Source organism: Hylobates moloch, unplaced genomic scaffold, assembly GCF_009828535.3.
Source record: "Hylobates moloch isolate HMO894 unplaced genomic scaffold, HMol_V3 SCAFFOLD_5, whole genome shotgun sequence".
NCBI classification, from domain to species: Eukaryota; Metazoa; Chordata; class Mammalia; order Primates; family Hylobatidae; genus Hylobates; species Hylobates moloch.
In genome coordinates, this window is record NW_026652280.1 from 64281204 (window position 1) to 64295637 (window position 14434).

Sequence of the window (14434 nt, forward strand, 5' to 3'; positions counted from 1 at the left end):
CCTGCCATGTGTGAGGCACTGTACCAGGCTCAAAGACACAAAGATGATTAGACATGGTCCCTGCCTGGTTCCGCTTACAATCTAGAATTGACACCACACTTGCAGAGAAGGGGTGCAAACAAAAAGAAAGACTTGGTAAAATGTTAAACATCCCCTAAATGATAGTATCTATAGGAGCACTCCACGCGCCAAGTCTCTGGGCTCTGATTCTGCTCAGTGTTCACTGGTATTTGAAATCTTGTTTACTACTCATCCCCTTGTTTAAATACAGTTTCCAGGGGAGTAAAACCTGATTTGTTCACCACTGTAACCCCAGCACTGAGCACGGTGCCAGGTTCATAACAAGTATTCCATAAGTATTTGTGGAAAAAACAAACAGATAAAAGAACAGAGAAACGAACAAAACTTCACAAAGGCTCAAAGAGTCACATTTTGGCACATGACATAAGTCTCATCTTTTTACTTTCAGTGTGTATCTCAGTACTTTGATGAGTCTTTTAACTATCATTGGTGCCAAATGAGTATCCTGCCTGGACAAATCTTAATTTCAAAGACATGCGTCTGACAACCAAGCAGCTGGGAAGAAACACTGGCAATAAGCTTAAGGAGGAAACCAGGTCAAAAGATGGGCTGGTTTAATTTTGCTTGGTTCTTTATTCTGGGAGGTGCTTGAACTAGAATATTTGGAGAAGAGATCATTCAGAAGCCGGTCTGAGTGGAGAAGACCTGGATTCATCTTGGGGGTCAATTAAGCATTCACTGAGATAAGGCACCTAGGGGACTGTCCTTGATCTGAGCAGCACAAAGGCCCTTACACACTCTAATATGACCAAATAAAATGCTTTACAGTTCTAGTCAGGAGAAGACTCAGGCAAGGAGATCAAGTTGGAATCCAACTCTTAAATAAGAGCATGGAGAAATAACAGGTATGATGGTAAGTCAATAAAGCCAGTAAATGTTTTAGAGGAACATTTTACTGGACACTGAGTGGGCAAAAAAAAAGAAATGAAATTTAATTTATTAATATATGTATATTCTACCCTTTGTCAAAGATCTTTTCACATGTCTTGTCTTAATGTGAAAACGCTCTTAGAGGTAACTCCAAAATTGCAATTTTTGATGACAACTGGGGAAGGTTCAATGAGGGGGAAAAAAGCCAACCCAATGTCTGAAAATGGTTACATAATTTATCGGGCTTGCTGCCTCTTTGCACCAAGACACGGCCACACTGTCAGAAAAGCTTAAGACCTTGAGGCTGAATGGCAACTACACCTCCAAAGACTGAAGTTCCTTCTTAAATTTATCTCCGGAGTCTAAGAAACTGATGCAATTCAAATGTGATATACAGTGACTTTTGTTTTGTTGTCCCCCTATGTAGATTATGTGAGTGTGTGTGTCCTTCTCGGATATGAGCATAGGAAAAAATGCTAATAAATTATAATGTAGTCTGACCATTTACCATTGATACGAATGTCACTAAACATAGCAACATTTGTAAAGAAAGCTTTTAATCATCTCAAGTTTCACATATATAAGTGCAGAACTTCATAATATCTTAAAAGTATCTGTAGGACCCACATAGCTCAGTATGATTTTGACCAGCAGGATCACATTTACTCATAGAAGCATCTCTTCTTCAAGGCCATTTTACTCTATTACCAATCACAAAGCAAGAAAATTAACCCCAACTGAAGACGTATTAAGAGCTATGTACTTTCACTTAGATTCTTACTCAACCATTCTGACCATTCTGCTACATAATTATCATTATCCCTATTTAATAGATAAGAAAACTAACCTTTTATCCTACTTCCTTAACATTTTAAATTTTACATAATTTCCTAGGGCCACAGAAGTTACAAGTGACGGACCAGCCATAAAGAAACCCAAGGCCGGGCACCATGGCTCAAGCCTGTAATCCCAGCACTTTGGGAGGCTGAGACAGGCGGATCACGAGGTCAGGAGATCAAGACCAGCCTGGCTAACACGGTGAAACCCCGTCTCCACTAAAAATACAAAAAAATTAGCCAGGCATGGTGGCGGGCGCCTGTAGTCCCAGCTCCTTGGGAGGCTGAGGCAGGAGAATGGCGTGCAGTGCGCCTGATCCAGCCTGGGACAGAGCAAGATCCATCTCAAAAGAAAGAAACCCAAGCATTCTGAGTCCAAGGCCAGGTTTCTTTGCTCTATGCTAAACATTCTTTCCAACATTAGGACTATTTATTTATATTGTATCTTCTTTCCAGGTTAAATGCTTATTTGACAATAGTGAAGAAGCTGTAAAGTCATTAAGACAAAAGTCGTTAAGACAGTGTGTCTCAAAATGTGGTCCTGGGACCACCTGGATCAGATTTCACCAAAGTATTTGTCAGGACATAAGGAGGTCTGGATCCAACTCCAAATCTATTAGATGATAATCCGAGGACTGGTCCCCCAAAATTCCTTTTTAACAAACTCATCAGGTAATCCCGTTGTATGTGAAAATTTGAAAACCACTGTGTCTCATTCTTTGCAAACCTCTACTGTTACCTGGAGTTTCATACTCAAAAAATTCTGCATTCTCATTGAGGGCCATCTTTTGGATTGCGGGTTTTGTGGCGGAAGGTCACAAAATTCTATACTCATCTTGAGGGTCATCTTTGGATCTTACAATTACTAACACGTGTCCCTAAAAACAAGCAAAGAGGACAACAGCATATACTACTGAAATGAGAAAACATGTACTATGTGTATACTCTCATTAGACTGGTTCTAGATGTCTTCAAACACAGATCTCATTTCAACCTGGAGGTAGGCAGCATCGTCATCTGTTCACTCTGGGGAACCTTGCCTAGAGAAATAGAGTACTCCCACAGTTACCTAGCTCAAGGTTAGCAGATGTTTCCATCTGTATCTTCTCTAGCTCTTCGTATTTTCTTTATTCTGCAACAAGGATTCCCCACTGCTGGGCCAAGGACAGTGGTGGTGAGCGGTGGGTGAGCAAGCATTACCACCTGATCTCCACCTCCTGTTGGATCAGAAGTGGCATTTGATTCTCACAGGAGTGAGAATGTGAACTGCACATGTGAGGGATCTAGGTTGTGCATTCCTTCTGAGAATCTGATGATGTGAAGTGGAACAGTTTCTTCCTGAAACCATCCCCCACAATCCCCCTCCATGGAAAAATTGTCTTCCATGAAACCACAACCTCTGTGCCAAGGACAGGGCCACATAGCAGGAGGCAAGCAAAATGGAGGTCCTTGGTGCCAAAAAGGTTGGGGACCCCTGTTCTACAATATAACTCCCCCCAGTTATATTCACTTCCCCCAGTGAATTACTGCTCTCATTTCAAGAATTCAGAGGAAAAGTTTTCCAGACTTCTTGAGCAGACAACCTAGTCAATCTCTATTTTCCAAGTCTTATACTTAGCCAGTAAGCATATTCCTTCTAAAGTTAGTAAAAGTTGTCACTGAATAGCACAAAATGGTATAAAACACACCAAAATTCATCAAGAATAATTCTCTGTAATGAAACTACCCAAAACTCCCTATATCTCTGGGATGTTAGTAACTCTAGGTACAAATTACTTAGAAATATGCAACTGTCAGGGCCAGCCTGAGACCTCTAGATGCCCTGATGGCATCATCTCACAGAAGCCTGGGTGCACCATTCCAGCTAGCACCACCTTCAGAATCACAAAGCTATTCTCCTCAAATTGGTGAATGAAGACTGGATTCCAGGTAAATCCAAGATCAGTCAAAATCATGGGATTGTGAATAACATAACAGAGCAGCCCACATCCCTGGAGAAGTGGCATAAAATCTGTGAATGGAATATGACATTCATTACCATTCTATTGCTGAGGATGAAGGAAGGGTTGGGAACTCAGAGAGAGATCAAAGGAAGCTTAATATTTTCCATCTCATGGAGCCCAGTGACCCCCTACACCTACTAAACTATCCCAGACCCTGGATGTTTTGACTCTGGAGAGTCTAGTCAGGTCCAGACTGCTGCATCTGCTGTCCTGAGAGGCACATGGGAGGATGATGGGCACCCAGGAACTCAGGTTAGGCTTTGCTGGGTGAGCTCAGCCCTCTATGAAGAGATGACATTAAAATCTGAATTTAAAAAAGTCAGGAAATATATGGTGAAAATTTGCTAGTTTTAGTTTGTTAGAACTCAATATTCACACACAACGTTGAGATATACATAATAATAATCAGACATTTTAATTTTTTAAAATATCCTGTTTTACCACAAGCCTCCTGCTGTGTATATCAGAAGAGAGTCATGAACTGTAGGCAGCAAGTGGAAGGAGGCAGAGGGGCTGGATGACAAGGCTTCACATCAACACCATCATTAAGGTAATGATCCTTTACCAATATTGCACAAGACCAAAGGAAAATATTTATTTACCATTAAAAATAATGATGTGGGTATAGATTTGCATGCATGAAAAAGCTTCTCCGAGACATACTGTTACATTTAAAAAAAAAAAAATTTGGCCGGGTTTGGTGGCTCACACCTGTAATCCCAGCACTTTGGGAGGCCGAGGCAGGCAGATCACTTGAGGTCAGGAGTTCAACACCAGCCTGGCCAACGTGGTGAAACCCCATTTCTACGAAAAATTAAAAAAAAAATAGCTGGGAAGGGTGGCGGGCACCTATAATCCCAGCTACTTGGGAGGCTGAGGCAGGAGAGTCACTTGAACCTGGGAGGCTCACTTGAACCCGGGAGGCAGAGGTTGCTGTGAGCTGATATCGCGCCACTGCACTCCAGCCTGGGCAACAGAGTGAGACTCTGTTCTCAAAAAACGAACAAACAAAAAATGGTTACATAGAAGTATTTAAGACAGAAGTCTATTCATGTAAAATATTATGTAACCTATGTATGAGTCTGTATATGTACAAAATGATGCTACTGCTATTTACAAAGCACTTGTGATATACCAGATACTGTGTTCAGTGTTTGCATGTATTACATCATTTAATCTTCATATCCTTCAGATATAAGCATTATGCCCATTTTATAAATGAGCAAACAGGCTCTAGGAAGTTAAAAGAACCATGTCACATAGTTATTAAACAGCAAGGCCGAGAGCCCAACCCAGGTGTGTCCTATTCCACTGTGATACGTAATACATTCAGAAAGGTAGATAATGAGATTTCTTTTTTTGGTTTTTCAGTATTGTTAGAATATATTTTAAAGTGAGAATGTATTATTTTTAATATCTCAAATAACTGAGATATATTCATTGAAAGGATAAGGAAAATCTTCCCATATTTCGTATATCTCATTTTCCACCTTAAACAATCCAAAAGTAGTATTTAATCCTCCGTTAAATACTCCCACAAAAAGATGGAATGAATTGCCAAAATATCAATCATTGAGAGAAAAAAAAATCACATTCAATTTCTGCAAAATTTTGGATAACTCCATTAACTAAAGACCATCTGTCTCCAGATTCCTATTCTTCCAACTCATCCTACACTTATCACCAGAAAAAATATTCTTCTTACCTACTCAACCACTTTCAATAACTCCCCACTACCTAGCAAAGCCCAAAATATCCCTTAGTCTCATATCCAAAAATCTTCCACAATCAGGCCTCACACTCCCTCCTTAGATGCGTCTCCCATCACTCCCCATCATACAGCCTATATTCCAGCTAAAGGCAGGTCTCTTGACTTCTGGAATATCCTATCTGGAATGTCTTCTCAATGACTAATTGAGATTCTCTATCAAAATCCAGTCATCTTCCCCAGGCCAAAATGGAAAGTCAAAATGGGAAATGAAGAATTTTCAACAGATTTTCCCTATAAAAGGATGCACATATCCTTTTATAGGAAACAATCAATAATACATAGAAAAACAATCACTGATACACAGAATGGACAGTGTAAAATAAGCACTACATATTATAAAGTACATTTCAAAAAATTGCATAGCCAAATGATAAACCATATTTCATAAGATTCATGACACTGATTGTAAGAGATAACATTATGTTGTATAGCACTCTGCCAATTAAGCTATGACTCACATATTTTTAGAAACTGGAATTTTCATTTTCTTCTTATCTAAAGAACTCAAATTGATTGAGTTATTCAATGCATAAAGAAAATATAAACAAAATAGACTGGCCAAGGTGTTCCCAAAAGTTCTTACATATTCAGAATCCAACTCTTCCAAATTGCACGTCAACTAAGAGTTACTGCTGTCTATGCTTTTCCACACAATATCATCTTGGGTCACCACAAGCACTAGAAATGTATCACTTAAGAGTGCTCCATTACTGTCTCCAGGATTTTCTCCAATCCACTAACATCCAATGTCCAATTTTTGATGCACATTCACAATCAATGAATTAAGTTGCCAGCTTTTTCTCTGCCACATGGCTGAGAGCCATGTAAGATATATCCCAATTTCAGAGATGTTAAATGTGAAAAAATAACTTTCTTTTAGAAATGATGAAATTTGGGGCTTGAATCAAATACAAAGAAACTCGCTATTTGAGAATGTAAACACAGGCATGTACAAAAATGACCAAAGAAGAGAGAGCTAAAACAGAAAATAGTTTTCCTCTCTTTAGTTCAACGCTAGGAGATCAATATCACCTCTCAGCACTAATCCTTTTCAGCTTTTGTCACCCTCCCATTTGATATCTCCCCTCTTCAGAGGACACCCTCCACACTGATGTCCTCCATGACACCAATTAGAGCTGGAAGGAAAGGAAACCGACACCCTGCAGTTCTTGCCTCAAAGAAACCATTCTTCTTTTCTCTTGGTACCTGCAGAATTCTCTTCCCTGATATGGCAAAACCTCTAGGATCTACCAATTTGAGCTATAGACAGAGGTAACAACCTTGTTATGAAGAGGACCACGCCATTAAAAATAATGACTACATACATGAGTCTGGTAATTCTCATTTTTAAATAAAGCAGCAGTGCTTTTTAAGCCTTCTCCAAGATTTTTTTTTTTTTTTGGTAGTAAAGCTTAAGTTACAAATGGCCCCATTTTTTATATAGTTCCGTAAGTATTTACTGAATGCTTTAAATGTCTAGACCTCTACTTGGTTTGGGAAAGAAACCTCAAGAGAAATAACTCCCTATCCTCATCAAGCACCCACCCAATATAACTGGAGAGAAAAATATATACTCAAGGCAGGTTAAATATTGCATTTGTTTTCTAGGTCTAATAAAGACCTTTCTGCTTTCTCTCTCTCTCTGTTTTTGGCTTGTAAGGCAGGGTTATAAGAACAACGTATCAAAATGTCAGCAATCTAAAAATTAAGCTGTCAGCTTTTTCTCTGTACTGCAAATTACAAAAGAATTAGGGGTTTGGTGCTAATAGAAGCTTACCATTCCGAAGTATGCAATTTAACCAATCATCGCAAGGACTAAAAATGCAACACCAAAGACATTTCAACCAAGTAATCTGCAGTTCTGGCATCTAATTTCAACTTCTCTACTTGTGCCATTTTTCCCAATTTGTTTCTTCTTTATGCTTTGAAACCGTGCTCTGGAATTGCTACATAGTTAAGAAAGAACTGCCCAGAGCTCCTACATACATAATACACTCACATGAAAAATGTCAGTCATCTTAGCAAGGAGGTATGGAAAAGACAACGAACATCTGCAGCCATTCTGTGGTTCTTCATTATTTTATGCTGATATTACTATAAATTCATAAAGGAAAACATGAAATGTACTTTATTGTTTCTGAATTTCAGTCTTATCATTTATTAACACTAATTTGGGTGAAATATGTCTCTGATCATCTCTGCACTAGAATTCTAAATTAGGATTAAAATGCTAAATTATAAAATAATTACTACATAAAACAAAAATGGAAATGGAAATCAATTACTCCAAATCACTGCAGATATCTTCTACACTTATGAAATACCTTTTTCCATTTTTTCCTATTGCCAACTGCAATCACATCACTTAAAAATAAATGAGAACATTGCCTACCCAATAAGTAAATTGCATCTTTAGAGAGACCACATACTTTTTTTAAAAGCCATTACTAATAACCTAAATCAAGAATTTTAAAAGAATCATGTTTTAGTACAAAGAATAGTAAGAAATATGTTGACTTAATGTATAAATAAAAATATACTCATTTTTCTTGTTCTTTAAGTTTGTAAATGGCCCTTCTAAAAAATTACAGTATTTTTCTCTACAAAAGGAATATTCAGTGCTTTCTACTATTTCACAAAAAAACAAAAAAAAAGCAAACGTCTCCTTCCTTACTCTTGGAGACACATTTTCCCATGCAGTCTACATTCATTTATATCTTCTAATTCTCCAAACAATACCTCGCAATGCAGTTCAACTTGAGAAAGGAGTCTCATTGATTGATCAGGCAAAGTTTTAAAGCCAGCAAGATGCTTCAGATGGTCTGGTTTTGCCTGCCCCACCCTTGTTTCCTTTGAGCCATAGTGATGTCACAACACCAGGCAGGACAATGACTTCACTGCTCCAGTCCTTGCTTCTGAGCACAGAATTCCTCACAGCCAAGGCAAATCAAATAACAGCAGAACCCTCCTGGGCTGAGTGCCTGATGAATTCCCAACAAATCAGCAGCTAGCTAGCCTTTTGAAAGAAATAGATGCAGCAATTGCACGATTAAGGATCTCTCTAAATGAAGTGGTGCTAAAGATAAATTTGATTCATAGGTTTCAATGGTGAGTCTATATTCCACGGAAAACTGATGGGGTACTTAGGGGAGACTATGGGAATTAAAGATGGCCAGGGTAGATTACTCAATAACCCTCTCTCGGCCGGGCGCAGTGGCTCATGCCTGTAATCCCAGCACTTTGGGAGGCCGAGGTGGGCGGATCAAGAGGTGAGGAGATTGAGACCATCCTGGCTAACACAGTGAAACCCCTTCTCTACTAAAAATACAAAAAAATTAACCAGGTGTGGTGGCGGCCGCCTGTAGTCCCAGCTACTGGGAGGCTGAGGCAGGTGAATGGCGTGAACCCGGGAGGCGGAGCTTGCAGTGAGCAGAGATCGCGCCACTGCACTCCAGCCTGCCGCGACAGAGCGAGACTCCATCTCTAAACAAAAAAAAACTAAAAACAAAAACAAAAAACAAACAAACAAAAACTAGCCGGGTGTGGTGGTGGTTGCCTGTTATCCCAGCTACTCGGGAGGCTGAGGCAAAAGAATTGCTTGAACCCAGGAGTCAGAGGTTGCAGTGAGCGGAGACTGTGCTATTGCACTCCAGCCTAGGTGACACAGTAGGACTCCATCTCAAAAAAAAAAAAGTCTCTCTCTTCATTATATATAGTCAAATTCTCACAGAAAGGAAACATTTATTCTTCAGTCTACTCTTGGAGTTCTATTTTACTGGAGAGGACATGAATTCTAATTTGTGAATTTTAGGGAAAGCACTAACTTAAAAGATGAATGCACATCATACAACACGGAAGAAAATACTTTTACAGCAAGTTCCTGCCACACTTAATCTAATATACTATATAAGTCCAGAAAAGATTCACAAGATAACAGCATCACATCTCTCAGTACATGGATAGTTGCCTCTCTTCTACCTAGGTGGCCCCTTAATGCATTTGACCAACCAGTTTTTAAAAAACAATTATAAATAAAATTGCATCCAATCAAGTTAAAAAAAAATCCGGATCTTTTATTTCAACACAAAGTTGGCCAAAGTCCAAGCACTGTACATGAATTTATAAAAAATTGCTTTTAACCTAAATCGCATTCATGCAGAAGAAACGTCTTAAAAATTAAACGTAAATATCTCATTGAGACACTGACATTTGACCTATAGCTCCTGCATCCTTCACCTAAACGGGGTTTACAAATTAAACTGACTACTCTTCTTGTTATGGATGAATTATTCACAAAACATGTTCTGTTTTGAAAAACTTATTTTGGCTAAAGTGTATTAACTAAATAAACTTGATGCAGTAAGTTGTGTGTCTGATATTTTGCTTTTCTAAACCACCAGAAAACCATAATGCAAATGAGACAGTATTAAGCATTCAGCTATCAATGCCTTGCAAATTAACAAATTGAAGTCACGCTTCTCCAATTTAGTATTTATTCCCTCACATTAATTTTGTTACTCCAACTAAAGTTTTTAAAGTTTGATACGAAAATTAACATGCATTTTTTAAACACTGACTCTGAGCCAAGACAGAAATCACCTCTCAGTCCCCAGACTTCACTGGAGTTTGATGTGCTGCTCTCTTTTCTTAATAGGGCTTTTCTGCTTAATTTGCTGTAATTGGGACTACGTCCATGGCTCACAGACATAAGTGGAATTTTATCATTTTTGTTTCCTTGAGACTTTAAAAATCAAGGTAAATTTCAAGAACAACGTTTTTAAGCACTTGGTATGACGCTTCCTGTACTATAGAAGTTAATGCTACCAAGAGAAACTCCAGCACACCTGGCCACCTCAGAGAGCCTAAAATTCTCACTGCGCCCCACTCCCCACCCCGCTTCAACAAAAAGGACAGGCAGGATATCTGCAAAAGCAATTCCGCAAGACTAATGTAAAAAAGCTGAAACAACTTAAACACGCAATGGAAGCACTGCATTAGCAGGACTGCCCGGCCCTCTCAGGACCTCCCAGCCCAACCTCCAAGAGTAATTAATACCACATGTTTCCTTTATCATTCTATTTGTTCCGTTCCGCAACAATCTCTACCAACTTTAACCCTGGACTGCAACTAAAGGAAAAACCCTAGGAAACTTCAGATCCGTAATATAAAAAGAAAATTGAAAAGAATACTCTCATTGCAAGGGACCACAGTTACAATTTACTAGGTAACCACACCCACCGCATTGCAGAAGCCATGAACTTGGCGGGCGTTGGGGGGAAGGGGAAGAAGTCGGGCGAGATTAGAGGGGAAACCCGAAAAAGCAAGCCCCTGCGGCAGCAGCCAGGAAACACCCGCCAGGAACTGGCTGAGACCCCAACTCCAGCGGTCCGAAGCCCTAGCCTCCCCACCCCCACCGCTGCAGAGCCGCCTTCGCAGATACCTCCCGAGGAGAATCGCGGCCCCGAGGGCGCCAGGTGAGTCGCGCCGCCCCGAGCCCCCTGGCCACGGCAGGCCGACCCAGGCGCCCCCGGCCCGCCCGTGCTCCCGCGCCCGGGTGCCAGAGGCGAGGGGCCCCAGCAGGTGCCCACGCCCAGGGCAACCCCGTTTGGACGCTCCCTCCTCCTCCCCCACCGGCCGGGGGCCGCTGCCCCAGTTCGGGGAAGGAGGCAAGTTATATAAAAGCGGCCGGCCCCCCTGCCCAGCGGGGATGCTTTGTGCAGAGCGCACCTTATCGGCCCCGCGCTGCGCCCGCCCGCCCGCCCGCGCCTGCACCCGGGACGAGCCCGTTACCGCCGTGCGCTGAGCGCAGGGCCCCTCCCGCGGCCCGCCAGCCGCCACCCGCCCGGGCGGCGCCGCAGTGTCGCCCCCTGTCCCCCGCACCTCCCCGGGGGAGGGGCCGGCCCGCGCTCGCCCCCAGCCCGAGGGGCAACTTAAAACATGGCGCCCCGGGCGGTGGATTTGCGAAAATTGGCGGAGAAGGGACGCGGGGACCGAGTCGCCCCCTCGGCCAGGGATCCCAGGGAGGCCCCCAGGCCGGAGGCCGGGGCTCAGGCTCTGCGCGCCGGCCCAGCCACTGCTGCAGCGCGGCCGGCGGAGCGGGCGGGGGGCGCGGCGCGCAGGCTCGGCCCGCTGGGGGTCCCGGCGAGCGGGAGGGCGGTTGGGGACCCCGGCCGCGCCGGGCGCGGGGCTCGGGATTCGGCAGACCGCGCGGCGCCGGAGCCACGCGTCAGCCCCACAGTCCCGCGCGCCTCGCCCCAGGCCTCGGGCTCTTCCTCCGCACCGTGTAAAGCCGAGACCCCCTCGCAGTCCCCCACTCCGAGAGGCGGAAAAGTTACCTGGGATCAGCAGGGAGCCCGGGCGCGCCGCGGCGTGGGGACTAGCCTCCGGCGCGCGTCCTCGGCGGCGGTGCGCAGGAGACTCGGGCGTGGGGAGGAAGCCGCAGCCCAGGGCTGCTCGCCGCGGTTCCCCCCGCCCCCTGTTGCAGGAGACACCGAGGCTCCGCGGAGCTGCGGCGGGGGCCCACGCCCAGAGACCGTGCGAGGAAAGCCAACCTCGTCCTGCCTGCCCTCCCAGCCGCGGGGGAGGGGGACACCGCAGTACTTCAGGACAGTTAGATGGGCACAGCCTCCTCAGTCCTGGCGCAGGGTCAGGCTCCGCGGACGACGCCTGGAGACAGCTGCCAATGCCAATAGCTTTAGCCCTTTATTCCCACTTAGATGATGGCCTGGCCTCTCCAGACCCCTCTCCCCTCCCAGACATCCCCTGTGAGAAAGGAAGGAGGGGGTGTTCCTGATCTTCAGGTGAGTTATTTATTGGCTAGGGACTGCAGTATTTTTTTTTTTTTTCTTTTTGGAAAGAAAATAAAATCAAGTTGGTGGTGTCTTCAAGTCATGTTAATAGAGAAGATCTGAATTAATGCTTGATAAGAGAAGTCGCCCATTTTTCAGCAACTCAGCTACTCTGTCCTCCCCAGTCTATAAAGCTTTCCACCGAAATTTACCCTGATTTTAAAGAGCGGAGGGGGCTCACTGATTTGTAAGTGAAAGAAGTAACTCCAGGTCATCTCACAATATCTTAAGATCTAACCGACTAACCAAGATATTTAAGAAATATTTTTATGGGCACAAAAAAAATAGAGTGAATAAGACATAGTATTTGATAGCACAACAGGGTGACTATAGTCAAAATAATTTGATTGTACATTTTTAAATAAAGTATAATTGAATTGTAACACCAATGATAATGCTTGAAGGATGGATTTCCTGTTTTCCATGATGTGATTATTACAGATTGCATGCCTGTATCAAAACATCTCATGTACCCCACAAATATATATACATACTATGTACCCACAAAAATTAAAAATAAAATATTAAATATTTTCTAATTTTTAAAATAAATTGTATGTATATTTAAGGCCTACAACATAAGATACATATACAGTAAAATGGTTATTATAGTGGAACAAATAAGCATATCTATCATCTCACATAGTTATGCATTTCCCCCAACACCCCTCTACTTGTGGCAAGAGTAGCTATAATGTAGTCATTTAGCAAAATCCTGAATACAAGACACTTCTTAGCTGTAGTCCTTGTGTTGTACATCAGATCCTTTTCATGTACATTATTAATTTTTTAAAATAGAGCCTTCTCCAAATCATCCGGTTGCCCCTCCAGGAGCTCAGGGACTCATTAAAAGAGGGGAAAAAATGGATTCACAAAGACAAGATACAGAACACTGCCTCTGGGAAAGATTAGTGGGCCTGATCTGTCAGTGAGGCCTGGAGAGGTGGGGAGACTTGGCGCAGGTTTCTAGAACAGGGAAAACTTTAGTAGGAAAGGAGGATGGTATTTGATTTCCTTGGCTGGAGTGGAAGGGTTTTTTCATGTTGAAGAGGGAGAAGGTTGGAAAATTATAGTTACTATGTTGCTATGGAGTTTATGGGACTATATTCTATAGATGTGTAGCTTTGGGAAATTTTGAGCAAGAAAGTGTGACTTAAGTAATGCTTTAGGAAAACTAATCTTATGGCTCTGCAAAGACTAGAACAGATGGGCAAATACCAGGTTGGTGATGAGAGGAGACTATAGTATTAAGACAGTTACCAGAGGTAATGAGGGCCTGAATTGTCTTTCAGGTGACAGATAAAGGTGACAGTTCCAATAGTGGATGTTTGGGAATTAACTGCATTTCTTGTCAGGGAAGTGTTGCATATGAGTATTAGAGATATATATGCACATATATATATATATGCACCTCTATGACTCTGTGTGTTTGTGTGTGTGTGTAGCATATAAGGTCTGAATGAAGAAAGAATTCATTTTCCTTTTTTGCATGTACACTAAAGCATTCCATTGAAAGTGGACTTGAATAAATTGTATTGTTTACAATAAACACTCATTTGGCATTATCATTCAAGACAGATGGCTCCATATTTTCATTCATTTTATTGCAGTATTGTTGCTATTTTTTAAAATTGAAAGCAAACTTTTTCTTATGACTCATGAATCAATCTTTGTGGTGATGAAAATCAGCAATACTGTCTGAATGGCAATTTTCTTGGGAGAAAAATGTTAGATAACTAAGTATTTTTTTAATTAGAAATACCTATATAGGCCAGGCACAGTGGCTCATGCCTGTAATGCCAGCACTTTGGGAGGCCAAGGCGGGTGGATCACGAGGTCAGGAGTTCAAGACCAGCTTGGCCAAGATGGTGAAACCCCGTCTCTACTAAAAACACAAAAATTAGCTGGGCATAGTGGTGGGTGCCTGTAATCCCAGCTACTCAGGAGGCTGAGGCAGAGAGTTGCTTGAACCTGAGAGGTGGAGGTTGCAGTGAGCCGAGATCTCACCACTGCACTCTAGCCTAG

General features: G+C 42.4%; 1 protein-coding gene across 9 annotated transcripts in view; it reads right to left on the bottom strand.

Annotated features, from left to right (window-relative positions):
• EPB41L3 (erythrocyte membrane protein band 4.1 like 3) overlaps positions 1–14434 on the bottom strand; it is a 241134-nt gene that overhangs the window by 142199 nt on the left and 84501 nt on the right. Inside the window, exon 1 of one of the 9 annotated variants that reach the window (XM_032152748.2) lies at positions 11897–12492. The exons of 6 other annotated variants lie outside the window; for them this stretch is intronic. The gene's annotated coding sequence lies outside the window, so the exon portion shown is untranslated. Of the gene's footprint in view, positions 1–11896; positions 12493–14434 lie in introns of those variants that run through there. 2 more of the 9 variants (XM_058438620.1, XM_058438619.1) reach the window with 2 other exon arrangements.